At 39.4% G+C, this 27,810-nt stretch overlaps 1 protein-coding gene across 1 annotated transcript in view; it reads right to left on the bottom strand.

Moving 5' to 3' along the window:
- PCCA (propionyl-CoA carboxylase subunit alpha) overlaps nt 1-27,810 on the bottom strand; it is a 274,262-nt gene that overhangs the window by 16,329 nt on the left and 230,123 nt on the right. The gene's annotated exons all lie outside the window — the stretch shown is intronic.

Genomic DNA, 27,810 nt, shown 5'->3' on the forward strand with positions numbered 1-27,810 from the left:
GCATGTAAAACCAAAGAATCAAGTACAGTAAAAGAGATGTCAGACTCATTTTAAAATTGGGGGTAGAGAGGGAAGATGCAAATTTAAAAACAAAAATGCCCTTATGCTTGCTGCACATTATCTTTGGTGGATAAGGAATATTGAGAGATTCTTTTCCAGTGCATTGATGAATTGGAAATTGACCTTTTTGGAAAGTCTGCCAGACTTTCAATGACATGACTGATTTTAAACGTTATGTTTACCTTTCAAACATTTCTTTTTACCATTTATTTAATGTTTGAAGTTAGTAATTTGCTCAGACTTTGCAATTAAAACCTATTAATTCAATTTCAATTCTGATTTTTCATGCATAACCAGAACAATCAAAGGTTGCTGTATTGAATATGCTTTATCTGCAATAAAACCTATTCAGCAGCCACTACCTATCTGGAGAAAGTATTGTTTTCTCTAGTATGCTTTGTAGCAATTAAAAACAGAGGGGAATATGACGACCCTCAGAGCATCCCTTTGAGCGAAACCTTTCGGAAGGCACATAAATGTTGCCTAAAGTGATTGGGGGGCCCAGGGCTTTTAGTTTTTTTTTTAAATTCGCCATCACTTGGCGAGCTGCCTGCCCTGAGACGTATGGACAGAAGGACAGACGGCCGGCCATCAGCCGGGAGGGAGCGCACGGAGCCAGTAGATGGCAGCAGGTCTCTGTGTGACACTCCCGCCTCGCCAGGGCACAGCGAGCGAGGGCCAGCACCGCGCTTCATCAATAATTTAAACAAAGGTTTTTCATAATAAGCATCCGACGGACGGCATTTACAATTCAAATCCGTATTTTGCTGATGTAAAGTTCAACACCTTGCTTGGAACAGTATGTTTTCCTCCAAAACAATTAGCTATTGTTTTATTAACAATAAAATGTCTTTACTTTTCATTTTTACATGGACAGAAAAAATCCGATATCCTTATGGTGAAGGTAAAGGGGGAATCTACCTTCTGCTTCTGTAGGAAGCAGAACAAGGTATTCAGAAATACACGCAAAAGGTGATTAACTCTGCGGTGACATTTTTAAAATGCAGCTTTCAAAGCCGAATTAAAACAATATAACAGAGGATTATCATCCTTCAGAAACGGTGCGTGGACACACAATATTTTGTGAGATGAAGAGCGCAGCCATTCGCTCAGAAATACTCGCTCCTGAACAGAAATAGAGGCAAATAGTTCCAAGAACCGATCCTGCCCCCACGCCCGGTAAGTGTCACAAAACCTTGCCACAGCAGTGTTCCCTGAAGCTGTGAGTGGCACCCAAAGATTTGGGGGCCCGTTCCCAGCCGTGTGCCTCGCCACAATTGCCGGGGGAGAGCAGCACCATTTTGTACGCAGAAAGCAGCTTGAACTCCGAGCCTCCCGCAGGCACCATCGCGGCAATTCGGACCGTGGCGCCGCCGGTTTCCATCCCAAAAGCCCGTCCCGGCTCCAGCCGCTGGCTCAGGGATGCTGCGCCTCCAGGAGCGAGGCACACGTGTGCGAGCACACACGGACACGCTCCCGCCTGCGGGGACAGGGCAGGCCGTGCCTATAGGAGAAGCGGTGACATAAGCCGCAAATAGAATTGCAGCAGTGTGACAAGTCAAATAATAACATCTTATGCGTGTTTCTTTACTCTTGAGTGTCTGTTTTGCAATCAAGACATACAAGTGTCTGCCAGTTTCTGAAGGATATGATCCTTAAGTGAAATTACTGTGCAAATAAAAGCTTTTTACTCCTATTAAAATTCATCTGAGTCATAAGTGGCGAGGAAAAAAAGCTTGCAGAGTGTATTCTGCTGTCAATCTAATAAACATTCTGTGTAGAGGGACTATTTATCAAAGATAAATTGTACTTAAAAGTCCTTCATTAAATCTATGGGGGGGAATATAATTACAACAAATTGCACAGTTTCAGTATCCATGGTTGGTGTCTTCTTTGTACTCAGAGTTTGAAAATAAATTTAAAAAAAAAAAAAAAAAGAAAGAAAAAAGGAAGAATGTAGAAATAAGTTGTATTTGTGGACTGTATTGTTGCCTCTTGCAAAAGACTATTTTGATATGATTTCAAAGGATTACGTTTAGATGCCATTTAGTTTTTTAAGCCACATTAACACTCCTAAGCTGCTCAATTTCAAAATTTAAACTTGAAGAGAAAGCCAGACCTTCTGCATTCATCTAGGTTACAAGCATTTCACAGGGGTTGAAATACAGAATTCCCTATGCACTTCACAACATTCAACAGTGGGGGAAAAACACATTCCTCAGTATGCTGCACTTTAAAGCTCAGTTCTCCACACCAAGCTAAAATATCCCTACCAAACATTGTTTTTACTATCTTTATAATTTTCATATCTTTTAGATTCCTTTCTCTGCAGGACTCCTGCTTTGCTTGGAGTGAGATGTAAGAGTCAGTACTCTCAAAGCTTTAAAACGCAGGTCTTTGTTATTGATGAGCTGTTCCTTTTCCTTTTGTATTTGTTTATTGTTCTTTAGTCTGTTTGGGGGATAAGCAAGTTACTGTAATCAAAAAGTAAAAAATAACAACAGTAAACTTCTGGGGAAAGGCCTATTTTGGCACAGTTGGTTCACAAATGACCTTTCAGAATATAAAAAGACAAAGCCGAAAAGAAAGGTTCCTTCTCTAAGATTACCTTTGATGTATTTCTGCTGCTGGCTGGACCCCACTAAATACCTGCATAAATATCTCTTTGTGATGCTGCTACTTATCCCTGGAGATGAGTTGTGGAGTGGGGTGGAGGGTGCTGTTCACCCAACCCAGGTGCCGCCTGCAGCTTGGTGAGAGCCACAGGACTCTCTGGAAGACCAAGTCAAACAACGCCCACCAGTGCTGCCACAACAAAGACAATTAAGAAAATACCACATATTTTCATTACATGACAAACGCTGCTGCTATGCCTTTGATTTAGCGAGAACAATGCTGAACATAGGAAGCAGAAGTTTTGATATGCTGCTGACCGAGTGCGGATGAGATTCTGATTTTCTTCCTTTATGCTCAGAAGGAGGAGATGGGAGAAAGAAGAGGGCATAAATTGGGAAGGCTAGGTTATAAATAGAGACCAGGAGGTTTCCACTGGCCTAAACCAGAAGAAACATTTGTTGGGAGTCATAAATAGATTGCAGGTGGACTCTGAGAGCAGGAAAATCTGCTAGCCATGAGATCTGTGCTGATGAGTAGCTGTCACCAGCCACTGCTCCACTCCACTGGGTTTCAAAGCCCAATTCTGCCAGCCAAAGTAAAGTCAATAAAGCAGTTCCAAAAGGAGCCATACAGCTTTGGATGGCACAAAACAGGTGTTTCTCTTCCACGAGACCACTGGAGTCCACAGTCAGTTGACAAAAATTATAGTAGGGAAAAGTGATGTTACTTACTAGTTTTCTAAGGGTAACAGCATCCTGTCCTACCTCTCCCACTAAATGAGTTGTAATGCAAAACTACCTCTTACAACCAAATCTCCATGACAAAAATAAGAATACAAAAAGGCGCAGTAATAGCAATTCAGGGTGGGGAAGAAGAAAGCAAATACAGTGAAAATTATACCTTGGGTTTTGTGGAATTTTTTTTTGTGAGTACATTCCCTACTGATTCCCCATGTCAGTAAACAAGCAGACTGATTGCTACAAAAGAGATGGCCAGGGCATATCTCACCCCATCTGTGCTTAAAGACAAGTTCTGTAGTTTGCACAGATATGGTTCCCTTACCATATACATCAGAACAATTGCAAAAATTCACTAAAATGCTCAAAATGGCACTCTGTTACACCTCACATTTGTTTATTAAATATGATCTTCCCTGTACACTTGAAACTCATGTCCCCAGAAGCTGTAAATGTTCAAACTCCATTGGAGGTTTTATAGAGTAATCACTACCCATACGTTACTTACGTTAGTGTCTGGACTGCTGACCAGATGTGGATTTTCAGTATGCTTTACCTAAATGTTCAACCATGTTTTTCAAATGTCTGTCATTCCTGTGGTCAGAAGGGTGAAAATCTTACGTAGCTCAGATTTCAGTAGAGAAATTATCTGCTGTGTGTCTTCATTATTTTCACTAGCCTCACAGTCTCAGGTTCAGAACCAGTGAAATGTATGAACTGTGGTCGCATAATTTCCCTTCAGTATTCCTAATCCACACCCTGCCTCAAGTCACTTCACTTGTCACCTGTGGTTTGACGTCATCAATTCACACAGAGTAATTTATTCTGTATTCAGTGGAAGCAATACCAAGCATAGTTCCAGTTCCAAACACAATGAGCACGCTGCCTTTTCATTAACCATTATACATGTCAACATCACGACCATATCGTTGCTTAGATTTCCACCACAACATCTAAGCAGGAAAATGATGTATTTATTCCATATTACTCTGCAGTGTTGGACACCACCTTCTTTCAGTTAAGGATTCCTTACTGAACAAGGAGATAAATGACATTTAGCAAATCACAGAGGCTTTTTCGCTAGAGCTAATTTGTTTCCACAGGGTGGTGGTGAGGATTGGTGTTAACACCTGCACAAAGTAACAGCACTTTTAGTCTGGTGGAGGAGCAAACACTCAAAACTGCTACAGAGACAGCTGATGAAAAAAATAACAGTAAGAAAAATCTCAAAACAGTCACAAAAAGCATGAGCCTCTAGCAGCAGCAAAAGGGAAAGGAAACGGAGAGAAGCCTCACCACCACGTAGCACACACTCCAACAGCAGAAACTTAATTAGACTTGTAATTCAGCCACATTTCCCACTTTCCATTCCTTGTGTGATACGTAATTAACACTCTAGAGAAACCTACCAAGGGTTAAAGCCACGCTAAAAGCAGGTTCCCTCCGCCTCAGACGGAGGCCGAGCGGGCGGAGCCGAGGGCGGACAGACGGAGCGGGCGATGCGCTCCGGGCCGGGGCGCGGGGAGAGGGTAGAGAGGAGCCCGGAGCGGGGAGAGGGGCGCGGGGAGAGAGGAGCCCGGACCAGGGAGAGGGGAGCCCGGAGCGGGGAGAGGGGAGCCCGGAGAGGGGAGCGGGGAGCCCGGAGAGGGGAGCGGGGAGCCCGGAGCGGGGAGAGGGGAGCGGGGAGAGGGGAGCGGGGAGCCCGGAGCGGGCACAGCCGCAGCTGCCGCCGCCGGAGCAGCGCGCTCGCACAGCGCTCTGACAACTCCATCAGCGCAGTCTCAAGGTAGCTGTCAATCAGGATGCATCATTTAATACAACAGCACACTAAGGATTTTCTCCTACAACCCACATGACAGCGTATCTACAGCTCTATTTATATCAGCGCCCAGTTGTGTTTACAATGCTGTTGTAATTAGAAAAGATGCAACAGGCAGCAATATTATTCGGATTCCCATTTTGCCACGCTGCCGTGTAAAGTGCGATCTTGCTTCACAGAGTCATGCTAAATGACAAAAGCGCTATTTTCTTCAGTCTCTGTGCTCAGACAGCACTTCATTTGCAGCTATCTATAATTAGATTAATGGTGTAGTGCCGTACAAAGCAGGCCCACTTCACATCAGATAGCATATGAATTAGGACAAACACTTATTTCAATTCCAGGCAGAGAAAGCAGTGACTGGGGTATTTAGCATACCCTTTATGGTGGAATGAGATGTTAATTGTGTACCATTACCTCTAAACTGCTTGCTTGTTGTATAAATCACTGTGCTAATTGTGCAGAGATAGAAACGTAGCCACAGGCAAGAAAGCAACGGAACGGGAGCTGAAGATGGTGGATAAAGGATTATCGGGTAAAACCATATGGAGATGAGATTCCTTTGAAACCTGCCCACAAGCAGTACTACTATGAACTACAGGGTGAAAAGTGCTGCACGGATGCGTAAGGGAAAATATGGGTTTTTTTATTATTGTATAGTTTCCATCAAAGTTTCAGAACAGAATCTCAGAAGCGAATCCAAGCCAAGCAGAAAACTGAAGAATGAATGTGTGCAATGAACTTCAACACATGCTTCCAAAAGACAAGTAGCAGGCTGAGCCTGGCCTGGGAACAGGCACCGCACTACCCGGATTTGGGGGGCCTAAGTTAATAAGTAACACTTGCAAACTATGCAAAGCAGATGTTCCCCTGACCCAACTGAGGACTAGAAATGCAGGCTCTGCAAACAGAAAATGTCTGTGCAAAAATAAAATAAAATAAATTAAAAATAAATAAATAGAAAAACCAACCAAGACATTCAAGTGGCTACTGATAAGCTAAATGTCCTAATAAGGAAGCAGCTTTACACATCTGTAGTAAAAATTATTCATATTCTGGCCCGTGCATATGCACACAAGAAAACTCAGTACAAATCCCCCTCCATGTACTGCACAAACAAGAGGAGAATCTCTCAGAAGTAACAAGGAGCTGTGTCAGCACCAGGACTATCAAGGCATGTTTTTTCTCAGATGGGGTTTTTAGTTTGTCATGTAAAACATCTTTACAGCCCTGGGGGTAATTCCCAGCTGCACTCCCCAGTCTGCATTCTCTCATCTTAAAAAACTTGAGTTTAACCAAACCCTTCGACCACACTCCCTACCACAGAGTTGCAGCTTCCTCCTCTGACTGGACACATTTTATTTAAGAGACAGGCTGGACCATAATGCTTTTGGGATTTTTCCTTCTCTGATATGCTTGGCTGAAGTCCATCAGCTGAGTCAAAGGTACTGCAAAGCCAGAGAACAAACACACACATGGAGCCTTCAGGATGCCTGCCTCAGCCTTAGTTTCCTAAAAATAGCATTAAAAAAGGAAGATGAGCTACAATACCACCTTGAACACCATATTCAAGGACAAGCCAACTTGGTGATGTGCTCAACCTTGAGCCATGCTTGTCCCCCACAGACACTGCAAATCCGTTTGGCATAATTTTTATTCTGCAACAGAGTGGCTCTAGTATACCTGCTGGAGTCAACGCCACTGTCCTCTAAACCTAAATCCCCCCTTTCCCCTCTGCCCTCCAAATTACTGTATGAACTTTTTAAGTTTCTTGTTCAGAAAACTTGGTTGAACTTGTACACAGCTAAGACTTAGCTTCAAACTTTGATCACTAAAAAATGCTAGCAACTAACACAAATGTCCTGTTCTAAGAAAATGTATTTCCTTCTCTTGCAACATGATACCTGAGAGCAAGTGCTGACTTTCAGCCACAAGCTCTAAGATGTCAGTACAGCAAAAAAAAACTTCCAAAAAGTACGAGGCATCTTCCCCTTGAGTGTTCAATCCCCTCTACTCCTGTGTTTGATACTGCCTTAGCTTAAAAGAGCAAAGAGAATGCATTATGTCTGCTAGGCACCTCACTCTCCTAAGGTTCATTAAAAAGAATGAGATGCTAGATTTTCCAACCTTGTTTTTAATTTTCTTTTGGAGCTACTTGTTTTTCCTACTCATGGCACTTAATTATTACTTGGGGCGAGGGGGGTTAAAGTGTTAATTATTACTTGGGGTGGGAGTGCCGCAGCAGCGTCTATTGATCTCAGTCCCCAAAGAAATACACATAACAAATATATATGTAGATGTGTATCCATGTATATAAAGGGAGGGCTTAGGGGTGGACAGTTACCCATTACAAACAAGCAGGACTAATGTACAAATTACTGCTTGCCGCAAAAATCAAGTGAATAGCAGAGGAGAATCATGTATTGGTTGATGAAGTGCTTCAGTTACTCTGAGAGGAACCTTGACATTATTTCCAACACAATAAACCAAACAGGAGCAAGCAGTGTGATGGTAAAGATATTTTGAAGCGACAATAGGGTTCTACAATTTTAGATTTTGGTCACCAGACGTACTAGTCTGAGGATATCCTCCATTATCAGTAAAGCTTACAACTTTAAGGAAACACTAGCTATATCTGGACAACTGAAAGGACTTAAGAAATAGAAAGAAATGGTAGTAGAAAATGCCCCTGTGTTGACTACTTTGAAATAACACCTCCCAAGTGTGCAGCTGGTTGATGTAAATGGAAATGCATTGAGGAAAAGAGCTGTGAAGCTGTATAACAGTCCTGTTCCTAATCATTAATCACTTATTTTAGGCCATTTAAACTAGCCCATTAGAGCCTGCAGCAAAATGCCAACACTCCCATCACTTGCATGTCAGCAGTGCTGGTGTTAACAGGAGAAAATATATGGTTTCTATGACTGTGCCCCAGTTCTACAGCATTTGCTACTTTTAATTGAAAGAGGCAGTTAAACACAAGGTAAATCATTCAGTTAGCTAAGCTGTTTAATAACACATAATTGATAATGTCAATATGTTACAGTGACATAATGCATCACTTTCATCACCCTTATGCTTCAAATACGGTCAACTTATACTTCAAACATTTACTTTAAATGTGCTATTTAATGGCAAAGCCGGGGAGAACTGCCCTGAGTACCACATGTGGAACACAGGTAAAACACACACCACTGCTTCAACTCATCTGCAGTTTGGTTAGAAATTAGTTTCTGCCACAGTACTCACACCTTTGTGAAAATGTCTTGGTTACATTATTAGTGACTTGTTTTTTGTCTCAAAACACTGGAAGTTTCTACTGCAATAATTTCTCTGATAAAATCTGTTGAAAAAGAGCATGAAAACATCTGCACAAGAAAAAACAACTACTTGTTTTCTGAAATGCGTCCCAGTCCTGCAGGCTTTTGTCTAACTTTTCACATGTAACAGGCCAAGAGCAGCCATCAGGACTTCTTTTTAGTGTAAGGCAAATCACATGCTTAAGTGTTTACAAAATCATACCCCCTAAACTTGGAATATGATCTAGAGTAGGAAAAAATATATCTTGTAGCTATGTACAGACAGTGTGGTTAAACATGTCTAACCCTATTACGTAACACTGGGGTTTTTAACATGTATTAATTTTTAAATAAATTTTATTTCTACAACTATTTAAAATGGACAAGAACATTTGACCTTCATTGTTATTTTATATAACAATAAAAATGTAACCACTGATAAAAACCATGGAATTGGTTCTGCATTGTGCAGCACAGAACACCCAGATGGCTGCAAAATGGGATGGGGTTTTGGTTTTGTTTTTCAAAAAAAATACACACCCCCTAAAAAAACCCAGCAAACAAACAAAGAAAAAAAAGAAAACAAACAAACAAACAACCAACCAAGCAAACCACTTAAGTGACCACTGTTACAGGATGCATGCAGGAAATGGTGAGGAGCAGACCCAGCAGGCAAGATTAAGAGTGCTGATTCTCTGAACCTCCATGTAACCATACCTAGTAAGTATAATACCTACTTGCTGTGAGATTTCAGCTGTACCACAGACAGCATGGCTAGAAAGGCTCAGTATTCTGAAAATAAAACTGTGCTGCCTCATAAGTAGCCACTTGCCCTGCTCCTGTTCTTACCCCTGGAAAGCAGCTGTAGAAGCAGAGGTAATATCATCACCTACAACTACCTCTTTAAATCTTTCAGAGAGAAGTTTGGTTCAGCTGTCCTGGAGTTCACTGGCTGAGGAGTCACGCAGATATCCCCAACTGACAAAGGCTGCCATGAGCTGCGCTGCCCACAGGTGACTACCAACTCAGTTGTATGTCTTGACACAGTAACTTGTTAGAGTAAGGGATTCCCACAATAAAAAAAAAGCAAGCCCATTGATAATAAATGGCACAAGACTCACAAAAGCAACCTGCAGCATCTGGTTTGACTAGAGACCAAGGTAATTACTTATAAAAAGGGAAAAGTCGAAGACGTGTAAAGTCAAAGTACCAATTACATAGGAACCCAAAACCTGTAGGATATTTACTACTTTTCATGCTGATTCCTTTTGGTTAACTACAAATTTGTAAGCTGTTCAGTAAGTTTAGTATGGAAGTACTTTTTGAAAAGTACTGTCTGATTTGGGGCAAAACATACCCTCACTGTGGGGAAAAAGATAACCCATTGAGTAAACTTCATTTACAGAAAGGTCAAGCTAATGCTGCTTCATTTGTAGACACCAATGTTTTTCCCCCTCTGGGTGGCCAGGATATAAGAAATGTTTGACTCCTCTTCAAGCTCAGTGCTACTTTTGGCACTCGCTTAACTGGAGGAAAAAAGCAGAGCAGAGAGAGGTCTTTCATTCACTGTGAGGATACCACAAAGAACATTTAGATAGACCTTAATTCCCACTGACTGCAAAATGGTTTTAGTCTGTACACTTCATAGGGAGAAAACTGCAGAGCAAACTGCATGTTTTCACAGCTTACTAAGTTTTCTAATGGTTGGGCAAGCACTGGTTAGAGCTTGGTCTGTTAATTTGCCTTGGAACACTTCCAAATACTACTTGGTAAGCCACAGCATTTTTTCTGCTTTGTTTTCTACAGCAGGTAGCACAATGACATCTACAACTTGAGAAAAATGTGTGTAGGAGGTCAAGGCCTTTTTACAGACATTTGATTCAGTATATTTTAATCCTCTCTGGACTGAAATACAGATTTAGGAAAGTTTAAATATGAAGCCCCTTCAACCTGGGAAGTCCAGATACATTTGTAAGGCTGTTGCAAACTCAAAATTCTGAGCAGGAATCTAGATGGTCATGAGGGAAAGCTGTGAGAAAGGAGTACATGTGTGAGAGCTCAAATCATCCAAGATGGTACAATTTTACATAAATGGTGTGATAATCTCTTCCATATGTCTTCCTGACAGACACTCTGTTCTCACACCATGGCAATTACACAGCCTGACTACTGATTTAGAGGGTTTAGTTGCATTACTGGCCAAGTTAGAGAGAGAGAGGCTTTAAATCCTGGGTGTGATCTTGTTCTGGATTTGTTTTTGTCAGTAGTCCCACTAATTTCACTCAGTTCACGGTATCACCCAAAATACTTTAGTTATAACTTTGAATTCAGTAAGAACTAAGTGAATTACTACATTGCACATAAATAAGGACATATGTGCCTGGAAAAAAAATAGTTTGAAAAATGAATCCCTCATTCTTACTGTTTTCTTCAGGAGGGGGCTGTTGAAAAACCACTTAATTGTGCTCTACTTTTTCATTCCACAGTTTAAAAAAAAATCATTTTTATTTCAGATGCAATAAAAGACTGACAGTAAAACTATGAATATCCACACAAAATCTATATATTTCATTATATGTAATAAAATGGAGTTTAGTTATGGTTTTTTAATTATTCTGGATACTAAATCATCATGAAAGCCTCAGCCATAGCAGAACACTGGTGTGATACCTGTTTCTTACCATTAAATTTCCAATGATTGTTTCATGGCATTAGGAAGGATATATACATTAGCAATAGATGCACATTCTCTTTGTAATTTAGAAATACGTTCTATTGCATCCATGATTACCAGCAGAACTATTCAAGTAGGACTTAAAATTCTCTTTTATGTCACAGACTAGTGCTTTTATAATTCAAACCCTCCAAGACAACATTTGCTCCTATCTAAGGGCTAGGTTCAAAAAGACTTACATACCTAAAGTAGGACACTTGAGCAAAATTGAAGCACCTAAATCCAAACTGGAAATACAAATCCCCAATCATCTGTCACTTAGCACTGAAGGTTTCTATCTTCCTTCCTGGTTCAAAACACACACTTGGAGCTTTGCTGCTGTGCCTCCTCAGTACCACATAATACAGATACCTCCTTCTTCAAGTCCAAATGTGACACGGAAGTCAGGAGAACAGGTTCCAGTTCTGCTCTAGGGGCCACTTCTACCTTCTAGCAGCTTTCCACTACATAAAGGGATCTCCGAGAGAGTTGGAGAGGGACTTTTTACAAGAGCCTCTAGCGACATGAGAAAGGGTGATGGCCTTAAACTGAAAGAGGGTAAATTTAAATAAGATATTAGGAAGAAATTATTTACTGTGAGGTTGGTGGGACACTGGAGCAGGCTGCTCGGAAAGGCTGCAGATGCCCCATCCCTGGCAGTGTTCAAGGCCAGGTTAGACAGGACACTGAGCAACATGGTCTAGTGGAAAGTGTCCCTACCCACAACAGGAGGGTTGGAATGAGATTATGTTTAAGGTTCCTTTGAACCCAGACTACTATATGATTGTATGATTAAACAACTTATGACTGAGCTGCCTTAGGCCAAACTCTTAACACTCCTGTAAGAAGTGAGTCCTGGGACTCATTTATTAGCGAGCAGTAACATTATCCAGTGAACTTGGGACTGGAGAAGAAGTGATGAATGTTACTGTATGCAATACCTCAACATGAAGAACCTTCCACTGAGAGTGGCAGAGCACTGGGACAGGCTGCCCAGGGAGGGCGTGGAGTCTCCCTCTCTGGAGACATTCAAAACCCACCTGGACACGTTCCTGTGTCACCTGCTCGGGGTGACTCTGACTTGGCAGGGGGGTTGGATCAAATGATCTCCAGAGGTCTCATCCAAACCTAAGGATTCTGTGATCCTGTGAAATACATTTGATAGGGCAGTAAAAGACAATCATCCAAACTCCCATAAGACTAGAGCACCTCAAGTAACAACTCATAGGCACTCCCACCAAAGTTATTTGTGTGTGACTGCTGGCCATTACTTCATAGTTGATTTAACCTCCGTCCTCACAGCAATATTTTGAAGTTCTTGGTTAAAGTGATTTAGTGTTTAATTTTTTAATTAAACTGAGTCTTTGTGAAGCATTCACTGAGTGTACTGATCTCCATATTTCATCTCTGTTACTGACTCAATTCTTTACACAACAATTAAAGGATCATGTGAAAGTCCCAGACTGTCCTAATGAAAACAGTGCAGAAAGAAAGCTAGGAATATTTCTTTAAATGCAAATCAAACTCAAAGATAACGGACTTTGAATAAATATTTTATCAGTTCTCCACTTCACTGAACAATCCATTTTTTTTAATGCCATGGGAAATATATTTGCAATTGCCATTATAGGATTTCTTTTAGAGATGCATTTTCATAGAATCACAGAATGGTTTAGTTTAAAAGGGACCTTAAAGATCATCTTGGTCCAGCTCCCTACCATGGGCAGAGATTCCTCCCACCAGACCAGGGTACCCAGATTTTACACATTCTGTTCTATCTTACGTATCTAAACTATGTTTAGTCCTCTTACCAGCATTTTTCTGAGCGTAATCCAACAGAATAATTGCTCAGACAACCTGCAATAGATCTGCAGTATTACACTTGGAGCTACCACTGGTTTAGATCCAAAAGTTGTTTTCCAGGGTCACCAGGCTAATATCTCTACTGGTTTATAAGACGAAATGCAACTTGCAGTGCACTTATTTCAGTCACTAGAAAACTTTGTTGCACTTTTTTAACTGCAGTTCTTTGCTTCAAAAAAAAAAAAACCCAAAAGCACTATTAACAAGATATTCTATCTCCTTCTTAAGTCTGTTGTTAGTCCGTGAATTTCTCTACTCTGGGAGAAGACTAGGAATGATCCACTACCCACAAGGTAAAAACCAGTCAACTGGAAAGAATTTTAGTGGCAATAATGTATTAGGGTAACACATCCATAGCTAGATATCTATTTTCAACATACCAGTTCATCACACTTGGCACAAATAGCAACAGGAGTGAGTCTGCATATCAATAATTATATAAACCTAGTCTGGGAACAGGAAAGGGAACTCAGAACAGCAAAGAATGCTGCTGAGAAAGGCAAATTCCTGAGTGTACATTGCTGTGTAGAGTAACATGAGGATGAAGAGAAGGAAAGGGTTTTAATACTAGAAATAATTAGCACTGATTTTATCCATCACGATACTCTCACTACTCAGTATAATGTTAGGAAGAAACATGCAGGTTATATGGGTGTTTTAAAGTTCCCCAGTTTGTCTGTCAAATCTGCAAAGAAAGAGAACTGAGGACATTTCACAGTGGGATAGGATCAAAGTTTAACAGATCACTCTTCTAACATTATTCGCTAATAAATTTTTAAAGTGAGACACATTGCAAAAAAAGTTCTTTTCTTTAAATTTTAACTATATCCAACATGGCTGAAATTTGGCTGACAATGCAATCCAGGTCTGGCTAATAAAGGGGTTCTTTCATCAGCAGATGAAAACTGCAACACACCAAGAAGAGTGGTGAAAAGGCAGTCAAGATACAGCTCAGCAGTCTATACTTCAAAATGGACTCAATAATTAAAATATTTACAGATTTGACTACAAGGTACTCAAAGAAGACCACTGCTTCTGTGTAAGGCTGGCAGTTATGCATTCATGAGTGGAAAAACAGGACAAGAGAAGAACAAAACTAATTATGTGGCTCAAAGGCTAAGGAACTCAGCTGGGAAGAGAAAACTGCCCAATTTCTGCCCAGCTACCTGGTCTGACATGGGGAAAAGGTTCTGAAAACAGGGATGAATGAGAATTCTTTCATGGGGATTGCTCTCCCCATAAAATGTCTCAAGCATGGGTTTTTTCCCCTCTGTCTCTCTAAAACTTGGCAATTACATCATACTGCAAGATGGAGCAAATTTTAATTCTGTCATGTGGAACTTAGTACAGAATTCCCACCCCCAGTCTTGTAGACAAGTGCTCTCAGCAGCAACGGGAGATGCAAAAAGTGACCACCTCTGCCTTTTGCTGCTATGAATTTTCATCAGTGTGGCCACAGCTGCTAGGCTTTGGGTTGAACTCAATTCTGCCCATCCATGCTAGATGTTTTCCAAAGACTATTCTCTCAGGAGACTTGAGCTGCACACAAGTGGTTTGTCTCAGCAGCACAGGGAGGATAAGTGATTTGATATCCAGTTCTGCAAAGCAGGGTTGCTGAGAAGACACAGGTACCTTTAGTTAGACAGCTGTGAAACCTATTTTAGGTGTCCTGAGAACACTCAGAAGGTTATTGGATCCTAAACCTCCTGGATCACTTTCTTGGACTCAGACACATAAACTGTACTTGAATCTTGCTGTAGGTGCCAAAACAGGCACTTGAACTGCTCTGAACCTTTAAGCCTGATACTTAAAGACATCTGTATACATGATACTCAGATACTGTTGTCAAGCAAGTGTATCACACAGATATTTTTGTTGATTTCTGTAACACTGATTAGTGACAATTATTCATCTACTTTCATTTGTCTATGGATTACTTTCTACAGACAAATTTCACTCATGATGAAATTATATCCACCAATTACAGTCAAATGGCTCACATGCTCCACCCCTTTTACATATACGGACAACTCTTTAAATTCCTCCAGCTCTTTTGACTTACTACTGTTTCCAAACATGGAATTCTAAATACCTGTTCAACCAGCTACAGCTTGGTTGCACGCTATTTGTTACTAAATATTTGGAATGAGACAAGGGTCACAGAGCAGTGGCAGAATTCTGTCTCCTGCTCTCTTCATATGGTATGTGATAATCGGTAACTTATTTGCTCATATATGAAGACTTCAAGATCAGCGTGCAGATTATGAAGACATTGTTTGAGGTATATGATAAGTGACTAAGTCTTAGTTGTATGGTCACCTGTAATCCAAAAGAGGGTTCTATGTTCCAGTTTCAGTGCTTTAGCTGTGCTGTTCACATTTTCTCTAAGACAGTTCATTGTCATTATAAGGGAATAGATGCAAGAGCAATCCAAAGCCACGGTTGACTCATGTTTGTGGCAGTTGAGCTTATTGCACTTGTCCTTCTTTGCTATTCTTTCTTGGAGCCAATGGCTTCAAAGATGTTCAATCAACTCCCTTCTCCTATTTCTGATGATTTGCTAATTTTGGAAGATAAGGACTTTTGACTGCAGAGTCCATAGTCACAACAATATTTGAAGCTTTAAAGTCTGCTGACCTACAGCATGACCAAAGGCCTGGTTTTCTGCAGTCAGTTAAGACTGCACCTCCACTTATGGAGTGTCAGAGGACTTGGTACCAGTTGGGATCCTACCTTAAGATCGATCGCAGGAACTGGATTTCTCTTTCCCCTTTAATACCAAACAAATCTAAAATGTCTCTGCTGTAGTTATGGAGGGGAAACCTTGATAAAACTTGCAGCTTGCCTCATGATATCACATTACATGACCTTCACTGTTTATATAGTTGATAGAACATAACTTAATGACTTCATAGAATCAAATTAATTTCTCCTATGCTGTATTCATTTTAAAATAGAATCAATATTATTTACCCTACCTGACAATAATGCCCCATGTTTCACATAGAATTGATTCAATACCAGCAGGTAGTTATCAATGAATGCACTTTGCTGTGGTAAATGAACACAATCAATACCCAGAAATGTGAGTTTTCTGGTGTGTGAGTGAATTGCAATTGAAGTGAAAGCTGAGTTTTGTCTTTTTACTTCTTCTTTTAGGTTTCATGTAAGGAGAATTTGATTTTAATAGGCAGTACAGTAATAATCTGAAAAATTACCAGGCAACACCACTGCACACTCAACATCACTGAACCTCTGACAAAGTTATGTCACGTGAGGGACCCAACAGAAAAAAAAGGAAACCTCAAGAAAGAAATGTTAAAAATATCCAGCATTTCTTGAAAAATACATATGTTTGAGCTCTTGAGCATCATAAGAGTATCACGTGAAAGACAACTCTGTATTTTGAAGGACACATTGCATAAATTTCAATTTGTTTTGCTCAGAGTAAGACAGAAATGTTTAGTTCTAGGGAGGACATCCAAAGACAGCATTTTTAATTTAGAAAAGTAAGTACGAATGTAATATCTTAATAAAAGCTAACATTAATTTTAAATTATATTACATGCATTTAAAAACAAAGGTAATGTCAACGAGATTGACAAAATAACTCTGTTAATTTCAAAATCAACTAAAAATAGAGACTTTGGCAAAGTCATTTTACTTACAGATACTTAAAGCAAAATGTGAGAAAAGAAGATTTTAGAAGACATTAGAAATAAGGGTGTCTGTGGCCACTCCCTTTCAGTGGGAGATGGTTGCTCCTTTTCCCTTACAGACCGTATCTTTGAAACCCCACAATCCTTCAGCTTTTAATCCTTTTAAGGCACTCCCTATTTTTCCTAGAGTAACTCAGCCTAGCTTGCACCACTCTGAAGTCATGATGCAGCAGTCATTTTCCCAGCTACCAAGATGTCATTTCTTTCTAGCCACTTTCTCAATCTTTATACATATTGAGCAATCCTGCTTTTACTTATAGAAAATTCTAGGAAGTACACTGAAAGAAAAGCTTACTTGCATAGCACACTTGAGCACACGCTTTACTACTGATTTAATATTCAGATATTCTTTGCATAAGACTCAGGAAAACAAAAACAGAATGCTTTAGAATAACACTGGAACATTTATACACATTTATGGGGAGAGAGAGAGAGAGAGAGAGAGAGAATAGTGATTTAAATATAAACAATCTTAACAGCTCACATCTTTCAGAAATCAACTACAACTTCACAGCTTTTTTTATACATATGTTTTAAGACTTAAGTTGCCTTCCTTGAAAAAAACTGTGAATTCCTGAAAAATCTAGAGTAGCACTTTTCATTAAAAGAAAATCTGCTCATTTATTATATCTATCATTGTTTTGCTATTTGCTTGCAAAAAATACAGCAAATCAGTATCTGTCATCCATATTTCCTCCCTTTACCTGAGTTTCATAAAAACATTCTTGTGACAACCATAATCTCCCACAACTCTCACAAAAACAGAACAAATGCTATATCTAGCTTCACAGAACAAATATAAAACTCAACTGCAATTAACAATCTATACTTTATATTATTTCCTGTGTAATATTAAACCACAGGCAGAACCAAAACTTCCATAATTCACTTTCAGGTGCCCATGATGACGAATACTCAATACAGTGTATGTAAAGAGCAGACAGCTATTGCAACTGCTGGAGCCCACTGAACTGAAGGTTTTACTTAGGCAATTTTGTGTAGGAGTCAACAACCACCACCAAAGAATATTTCATCTTTGCTGGTTTTTCTTTTTGTTCCTATTCCTCCCAGCTTCATCTTCCCAATGTTTGATTTTTAAATTTGAAATACCAGCTATTAATTGGCTTCATAATTTCACTAATTCATTTAACATTCATGTCAACAAAGTTACATATGGGTAACTAAGCAGGTGAACTAAGCTTCTTTATCACATGTAGAACCATGAACTACCTGAACACACAAAGTGCAAAAAAAATCTAATTCATTCATAGCTATATTAAACAGTTTCATTTCCTTACCTAAATTCAATCTGTATAAACAACATTATTTATAACATAGGCATAGAAATCCACAGTGTGTATGTACAAATTATATTTATACATTTACATAAGTAGATATACATGTAAGAATTTATTTGTTTTGAGGTTGTAAAAGGTTATAAAACCTTTTACAGGTGTGAGTCTACCTCTTGCACAGGAAAGAATGTATTGAGCAGGAGGGGTTAAGTGGAAGGGAGTTTATTATGGTCAGCAACATGAAACATGGAACAAAACAAGGCTTTCTCTTGTTCTCATACATTTGAAAGGCATTCTAAAGGAAGTTTTGTTATTCAGTTAAGGTATTAGTACATCACACAGTAAAAAGAAATTCTGCTGGTAATGCTCCCAGTAAATTCCAGACTTGAAGTGAAACTTTCTGTAACATCTCAGCCTTAGGGGCGAAGTCCAAGTGCCATTGCCATTTGGGATGCTTTAAGGTGTTCCATCTGGCTTCTGCATGTTACTCTAGAAAACCACAGGGCACCTGTAGGTGCTGTGTTAGGGCTGTCGGATTTCTATAGGTCTCTGGGACACATTACACATATGAAAATTAGGTATCAAAGTTTGAACAAGAAAACTTCCGGCCCCTTCCAGATCAAACAGAGAAGCACACGGAAGTGAATCATTCCTGCAAGTACTTGATTCTCTCCAGTGATCAATCTCCAGTCGCAATGTCTAATATTTGGTCTTTCCATTAGGACAGGTCAAACTCAAACTGTTATTTTTTTCAGTTCTGAAAAATGCTGTCCCTTAGTCAGGAAACAGTAGCAAAAGATCACAGGACAGAAAAACAGAACTACACTCTACTTGAAAAGAAAGCCCAGGTATATAGTTTTTTTCATAGTGGGATAATGGGAAAAACATTCACAAAAGGCCCTTCCATAAAAAAAAAAAATAAAAATGAGGCAAATCACTGTGTCATAAATTTGCTGGTGGATGGCTGGGAAGGAGTTTCATCTTCCCTCCATGGCAGTTGAGTCTCCTTAAGACAAATAGCTTCTTAATTTTCTACAGGCAGTTTAAACAGATGAAGCCATTACTGGACCTGGAGATGTGGAAAGGACCCAGGATGGTGGAGGCGGCAGGTAAGGGCTCATCCACAAGGCATACACCAAAAACTTCAACATTGCTTTTGAGTAAGGAAAAGCCTGTAGGAGTGGGACAGGAACTTGGCAGAATGCAAGCATGTGCACAGGTGGTGAAGGAGACAGGGCTGAAAGGGTCCCTTGGTGATACAAGACACAGTTCTTGAACTTTCTGTCAGCCCTGGTCACCACCACAGTGACAAACTACTGTCTGAAGTGTAGAGGATTTGTCCAAGTGGCATAAATACACATGTGAACCCTATATGATTTCTGATTCATCATTTACTCACTGCTCAACATTGAAATACCAAACAGGCAAGTTTAGTCATTTTCATTTCCAGTTATTTTACCCACTTTACTAATTACTACTATAGCACTGATTAGTCTGTAATAGTTATTCATTAGCTGTAAGTTGAACAAGGGGTGATTTGAAGCAATTACACTTACTCAACATGTTCTGAGGACTAATTATTTCACAGTCATCAGATGATGACAGACAAAATACACGATCAATAATAAAGACCCAAAAGAATCAAGGGTGAAATTCTAAAATATCCTCAGAATCACTTCTACTTTCTGTGTGTGGATTTTTTGGTAAAACCAACTTTCCTCCAGCCAGAGTAACTAAGGATGTTACTGTAGGTCATGTGTTACTGAATAGAAAAACAGACTTTGAGACAGCTCAGTGTTACACCTCACATACTTGGTCTTGGAAAAGGGCTGTGTTTTGCCCTGAGTCTGAAGCTCTCCTTACAGGTAATTATGGTATCTTGTTTCTGGAGAACTTGTTTGTCCTTCTGCTAAGGAGACTTCTCCTCCTTACTCATTCAATCCTTAGTGACAAAAACATCTTCCTCACAAAAATCACATGAGGAGTGTATTTCTTGTTTCATTGGCTTCAAGTTGTCAAGGCTGGAAATACAGGATATTTCATAGGGAAGACATTGAAATCTGGTCCAGAGAATGTGTCTCTGAAACATCCCCAGGAAAGCTCCTTATCCCCATGAGGCTTTAGAATGATGATAGCAACATACTACTACTCCCTCAGATGATTTAAAACAACTCAGAATTAAAAACAATGGAAGAAAACAGCAGCTTCGTTCATATGCCCAGAACTAGAAAGCCTAAGATTATTATTATTATTATTTAGGAAACACCCAAGCCTTTTCCTTTAAACCTTGAGTCATTTCTTTACTTGATGGAACAAAAACACAAAGTACAACATTTAGCAGAAATAAAACAATACAGAAATACTGAAATGGATACAAAACATGTCAAAAAAACTTCAAATAAGAATGGGTTTTGTTATAGCTAATCATGACACTGAGAACAGATCAAATGACCTCCCAATATATCTTGTACTCTACGAAAGTTTAACAATGCTTTAAAAACACGTGTGTGGTGGGGGCAGATGAAAGTGAAGAACCTACTTTGGATGCCTTTCTTAGCAACTTCTATTTTTACATGATCTGATCTGCTGCCTTTGCTCATCACCCAAAATAATACCAAGACCCCTCCTCCCCTGCCAAAGTCACCCCGCCAAGTTCCACAATGAGTTCCATTGATTTTCAAGACATATTGTCAACTACCTAATAATTTAACTGGTAGGCACAGCTCTTTCAGTCGAAGCTTCAGTTTCCCAAACAAAAGCTAACCACCTGAGACCACAGAGGACAGGATATGAGCTACTTATAGCAACACTGGACCAGTGAACAAGAATAGCAGGAAAGCTGCTTATTTTATTTTTTTTTCTCCAGCAAAGCTCTTTGAAGTAAACTATTTATTAAACATTATAATACTCGAAACAAAAATCTTTGAAGGCAGGTTATCCTCCTCTGCACCATGTCCCGTTGTGAATGAATTGCTTCCTTTTCCTTTTTGGATTTTTTTCACTTGTGAAACTGACACTCAAATTGTTCTCTTAAGCTACTTGGGCAAGCCTTCGCCTTTGCCAACAGGAGTAATCCATCCATCAACAAGAGGATCATTAAAAATATTTACAACTCAAACTACTTCAATATCAGTGCACTGTAAGCAGCCACCCTGTTCATCAGGCAATGCTATATAAATACAATAAATAAGTTCCTTGTGCACAGAAAAATAGTATTGATTAATAAGTAATGATGCAAACAGATCATTTAAAAAAGAAACAAGCCAACAGTAAGACTTAATTTTTCACTTTTTAATTAAAAAAGTAAATTCTCCCCATTAACCCTGTTACTGATGAATACATGTGTTTTTCCTTTGTTCCTTTGATTAAAACATTCATCTTTCTCCCTCTCTGTTGCTGAAAGAACTAATTTTTCTCTACAGCATCACTGGAAATTTCAAAACCAGACATAGAGAATTGCCCTTTCAAATATATGTATTTGGGCTGCAGAGTCAGAACTGTCATACACTATGCTGTATTGGTATCTTTGAAAATCTGGCAACGATGTGCAGTGAAGAAGGAGATTGCCCTGAAACAACTGCTCAGAATTGTCTGAGCCTGAGAAATTCCCTGGCCAAAGCCTAGGAAATAATCGGAAGTGAACTGAAAGTCCCACTGGGCCACCATGCATGCCTGCATAGTAAAGATGTCACTGGCAAGCTGCAGACAAAATCATATTAGAAAAGGTTTTAACAGTTCTCTATGGAGAGAAGTAATTTACTCCAACTAAGAGACACTGGAAACTGTCAATATCCTGATCCCTGAAAGATGGAAGGATTTGCAATTTCCATTGATTTGCATGCATGCAAGAGGGATCTATCACATCTGAAAATGTAATCACAAAAATACAACACATGACTCCTGACTAATTTCTTACCTAAGGAGCAGACCCAGCCTTTTTTCATGCAAAACAATCCACTTTTCTTTGAGTAAGCACATTTTCTCAATTTGTTCTGCCTTGTGATTTCAAGCACAACCTGGCACACGTGCAAGTGATGTCCAAGCACTAAGAATTTTGAATAATCTTCTTCTCCATCTCTTAGACATTTGTCCATCTGACAATATATTTCTATTACATATCATATTTTTGTATTTCACAGAGGCACAGAATATTCTGGAAGGGGCTCACAAGGATCATTAAGTCCAACCCTGATCACATGGTGATTGAACCCACGACCTTGGTGTTATGAGCACCATGCTTTAAGCAACTTGACCTTCTAGAAGTACCTATAAAGAATTTTTAAAGCACATATAAGAACTTTCAGTGTTTTTGGTTTTTTTTTAGCCTCCAATGATATGCCTTCTTGTCTCTGGAAGTGGTCTAGATGCCTTCCACCTGAAGTCTGCCACCACCAACCACCCTTAATTTATCTGTGCTGCATATAAATATTTTGTATCCCTGCCAGCCTAAGCTGAAATTTGGTGGACTTATTCAATGCCACAGTCCCAACTTTTGAAGAATAGAGAATCCATTCTTTATTCATTTTTCTTACTATTGGAAGACATCAACTTGCCTTTAGCCAAGTTACTGCCTCTACCACAAGGACACAGCAGCAATAAGACGGACAAATGACACTCACTTGTAAAATTTGTGCCTGTGGCAACCACTGAAGTACTGAAGAACTTTCAGAGAGAAGGATTCACTCTGGTAAGCAAACCAGAGTGTAAGCTCATAATTTGCTGGAGATTTTACAGACTTTCTATGGAATGAAGAGGTCTGAATATAAACTGTTACAAATGAAGAAAGATTCCTTGGGCATTCATAATTCTATTACTTATGAATCCTTAGTCACATGGAAACTAATGGGAAAAGCAGTACGTGAACTGGAGGGTTTGTCCCCTTTTTCTTTACAAGAGCTCATTCAAAGAGGCTTTGAGTAGGCAAAAAAGCAATAATGAATACAATGTAACGATGAACCAAGGTAAAAATGTCTCTACAGATCTCAGTTCATAAAAGCATGTCAGTATTTTAAGTGCTTTCAAGGATAAGGCCATGATGAATCATACACTATAGCACTTTCCTAAGGGCCTTAAATGTGTCAGCAACCTCTCTACCAGCTCTAAGGTGAAGTTGATAGTTTGGAGTCACTCTTCAGAATGGACAACTTCAGTGTTTCCATTCCTAAATCTTATTAAAAACCTCCTAAGTTATTTGGAGAAATTGCAGATTTAGTTTGAGTCATCTCAGACATAAGATTAAAACTCTGCAGTTCCCCTGAAATTGCTTCACTTCAAAATTCACTAAGACTGAATCAAATGGAGAAGGAGGTGGTTGTAGGCTCTTGTTTCCCCAGGATTCTTCCTATCTGAAAGTCTTTCCATTGTATGTCTTCACACCTCCAAGCAAAACTGAATCTCATTCAAGAGTTCCCTCATAATATGCCTCATTTATACCAAGTGTTTAAATCTGAGCAGCAAAGGCACAAAGTGAATAAGAAACTTGATGGATAAGATGAAGGTATTCATCTTATCCATATAAAAGGTTTCCATTACGTCTCCAAGATCATTCAATTAAGTTTCACTACAAAATAACAAAATGTTGTATTTATATAGCAGAATTTAAAATATTTTTAATTTACAATACTGAATTAATTTTTACCTTTTTTGTGTTTCCAGTTTTGTTATAAACATTTTTTACTGTTACTTTAAAAAGCATTTTCCAGCCATGCATGGAACTGCCAGTAAGAGCTGCAGTTTACTTAGCTCACATATTGTACTCCTCACCACTGCCCATTCTACACTTCAACACCACAATCAGTGATATGTGTCCTCATGAGTCAAAACTCTACATTAATTTTTGCTCATCTTTACCACTTTCGCAGCCCTCACTGAATCAGCTGCAAAGCCACTGCATGTTCAATAACCACAGCCTGGAAATGTGGTAGGGAGAGGGCAGGCATCCAGGGAAAATCAGAGGGCAAATTGGGGACCCGGAAAAAGTAATTTGCAATTAATGAAGTAGCAACTGGAAAGAAGTTTCATTCATGCATTTAGGACTGTTGCTTAGATCAATTAGAGATACTCTCCCAGTAATATAAGCAGAATCTGATCCTTAATAAGCATATACCTTTGCAAAACCCTTTCAAGTATATGAAAAGAACTTTAAAATAAAAGTAAAACCAGCTCGTTACATCATTTTTGGAGACTATTCATATCAGCTAGTGACATCTCCATGGCATGATTTTATTAATTCTCACAAAGTCTGATTTTGCATTCAGGCAGTGAACATGATTCTAAGTGACAATATCTCAACCTGAAAGTCAGCAAAACATAAAATAACATCAGTAGAATATTAAAAACTCCCACTGAGATAAATAGAAATATGAAGGTTCAGACAGAGCCAAATAGATTAGTGCTCACTTTCTACTCATTATGTGCTTTTAGCAAGCACAGTACAGGTTTATAATTTGATGGGGAAAAAATTATACTTTTTAGCTATTTTCCAGCCTGACTCTCTAAGGCTGTTCCTTCCTTTAAAGACAGCATAGTATTATTACCCATAAAACTATGACTACACAACGAGCTCAGAACAGTGATGTCCATGTTGCTAGGATATATATTACTCTCTCAAAATAAGTCTTGGGAGGAATACTGAAACCCAGGAGAAAAAGTAGGGGGGAGGGAAGGGGAAATTGTTCTTTGACATCCTCCTTACTTCAGAACTTATTTGTAGAATGGAGTCAAATGTCGCATCAGCAATTAAACTTTGACTTCTACTAGAGTAATATTAATGTAGAGTGAGTCCCAGAGCAGCACTGCCCAGCCCTATGCTTGGGGTTAGCTCCAGTGCTAAACAGCACGTTGCTGACCAACACAGGAAATCCCTCTCCTGCTCCTTGAGTTGAACCGACGGGCTGGCATGAAGAAATGTCCGAAGTATTAACAGCAACAAAAACTACGGGCTCAGAGTCAGATTTCAAAGGCATTTAGGTGCCTAACATGCATTACTTTTAGTGGGACTAAGCTGCCTCTGAAAATCTAAGGCCTTCGGTCTTCACTATTCTTAAGCCACTCCAGATCCTGCGGCTCTGTCAGGATGTAAAAGCAATTACCTTTCACAACTTTGAATCCAACAATATATTTTGGAAATCATTCAAAGTACATGTTTTTTTAACATAAAGTTTCCTTGTCCAATAAAATACACTGGAATTTTAGATGCTTGGTATTTGCAGGTCTCCCTCCTTTTCTTTAGACTGAGGCCAGAAGATAGCAGTCTGGTGAAACCTCTGACATCCAAATAAACTCTGTTTTCTTCCTTAAAGTGGAAGAAGTATTTAATGGATAATCCTTTGACAATTTTTTTATAAATAGTAAAATATACAATCTCTGAACACTAACGTAATTGCTCCTGAACAAAACCACTGCCCATAGAATCCTAATCCCCACAAAAACTAGTGCAGATGTTATAGTGTGTTTAAAAATCAGATATTAGCATTCGAGGGATCCATTCCCATACAACTCCAAGATGAATTCAGCCAGACAAATACCAGATTGGCTTGTAAAGGAATCCAGTGTAATGAAACACATCGAAAATGAGAAAACCAAATCCTCATTTTTATTCACTAGGCCGGCATGCATACAGTTGAGCGCACAAAATTGATCTGAGAATATTTTAATAAAAAGAAACACAGGTAGCTGTAATATCTAAACACAGGTAGCTGTAACATCTGTTAATGCCTGGCCATTTCATGAAACAATGCTCATAGTGCACTGATGGTTGGTACACCAACAGTTCAGAGCGGAAACTGAAAGTCCTCACCTCACCAGTGCCCATGTTTGATTTGTCCCTCTCTCTGGTTCCAGCTTCCCAACATCAAAGTACAGGGATGGAGCCAGTGAAAACATCTCAGACAAATCCTTATCTCCCTTCCCCACTGAAGCTGCAGCAAGGAACAGACTATGAATTTAGGTGCTGCCTTTTTTCCTCACAACCTCATTGGCTGGTCTAATAAATGATGCTGGTTTTCCCTGAGAAACTTGCCACAGTTTACACCAGTTGTTTCCCTTTCAGTAAGTCTTGCTTTCACTATCTACTTATATTATCCAAAGAAATCACACTGAAAATATGTATATTAGCTCACTCCTTTTTCCCCCAGTGGAAAAGGTCAGTAGGCTAGCACATTAACCTTCTTCATAGAACAATGCACATTGCCTCTCACAGGGTAGAGCAGAAATCTTATTATCTTTCAGGAGTACACTGCTTTCTCTCTGACCCTGTGAGGCAGTATCCTTCTCTTCCCCAATGGAGTTTTTTCCTCAATGGCCTCTCAGACGTGCTTGTAGGGGGCTCACACACTCTTGAAAAATCACTCCTTAAGAGAATAACCCACCTCCCTTCAAGCACCTGCTTGAATAATTTCAGGAAATTTGTTCCCAACTCGTGCTAATCCTTCCTGGCTAGTCATCTTCCCTTTCCTTCCCAGTTCACTATTACCCTTTAATTGTTGATTTAATCTCTCATGTTCCAGTCATCAGGGCTCCTTCCTCACTCCTGTGCAGGACTGGTTCAACAGGAATCCCTAGAATGGCTAACATCTGATCAGCCTCATGCCATTTTATGAGGAAATCTCATTTCAAGATGAAACCAAAGGCAGTAGTTTTGGCTTACAAAAGACAAAGTTTTACTCTTCTTTTATTAAGGTACAAAATTGAAGAATTTATTGCTGCTTGTGTAACCTGAAAGTTATTCAGTGTTTTTACCCCTTTGCCCTCATTTAACCTTAGTCATGAAACTTGTTGGGGGATGGAAGTAAAACAAATGTAGAGTAGCTGCATTTTCTTTCATCTTTCTTCTGGAACTCAAACAAAACTACCATGTGATAAATGGCCATTTGTGCCACAGATGTTAATGCAATTCTAAATCAGACAAAAATCACCAATGAAGTTCACAAGGCTCCCTGTGATGTACAGTCATCAAGCAACACAGACTGGCACAAACCTAAATTGATTTTGCATATGCAACCAATACACCAATACTTTCAATTATTTATGTCAATGTTCCCATCACACACAGTTGGGTTAATTGAATGCAACCACGACCATGTTCCACCAACCTTCACGAAAAATTTAAATGGTCTCTAAAGCAAGTACCAGCAACATACAAAGGAAACATTTCAGATGAGTTTACAGATAATTTTACAATTTGTACTTGCAAGGTGGAGTACCTGTTACTGGCAGAACATAGGGAGGGGCAGTCCAGCATATTAAAAAGAACAGTTTAAACCATTATTTGGCTCAAGTCACAGCACATTCCAAGAACCCCATAAACAAAGACATGTGCAATGTTAACTTTCTCTTTTATGCTGACAGCTTTTTTCTCCCATATAATGACCTTCCTGCACAGTGTGTGTTACCATAAAAAGAAACAGAGCCCAGTAAAATTAGAGGAACTGCTTAATATCAAAACGTTTTATCTGAGGAAGACACCACTGCCAGTGTAAATATAAAAAAGCACAAGAATTAAAAAGTATTTGTTTTGCTGTCTCTTCTTTAAGTTTAGCTTGTTCAAACAAACCTAGCTCGAGTTTTCAGTTACTCTGCACTAGATGGTCTTCCCAAAGGCTGAAACAGTACTCCAGAGAATATGAACTTGGCTCCAATTTCAGACAATTCTCATCTTCTTTTTCTGACAAAAAGTGTTTGAATGCTTT

The sequence above is a fragment of the Poecile atricapillus genome, chromosome 1, assembly GCF_030490865.1.
Source record: "Poecile atricapillus isolate bPoeAtr1 chromosome 1, bPoeAtr1.hap1, whole genome shotgun sequence".
NCBI classification, from domain to species: domain Eukaryota; kingdom Metazoa; phylum Chordata; class Aves; order Passeriformes; family Paridae; genus Poecile; species Poecile atricapillus.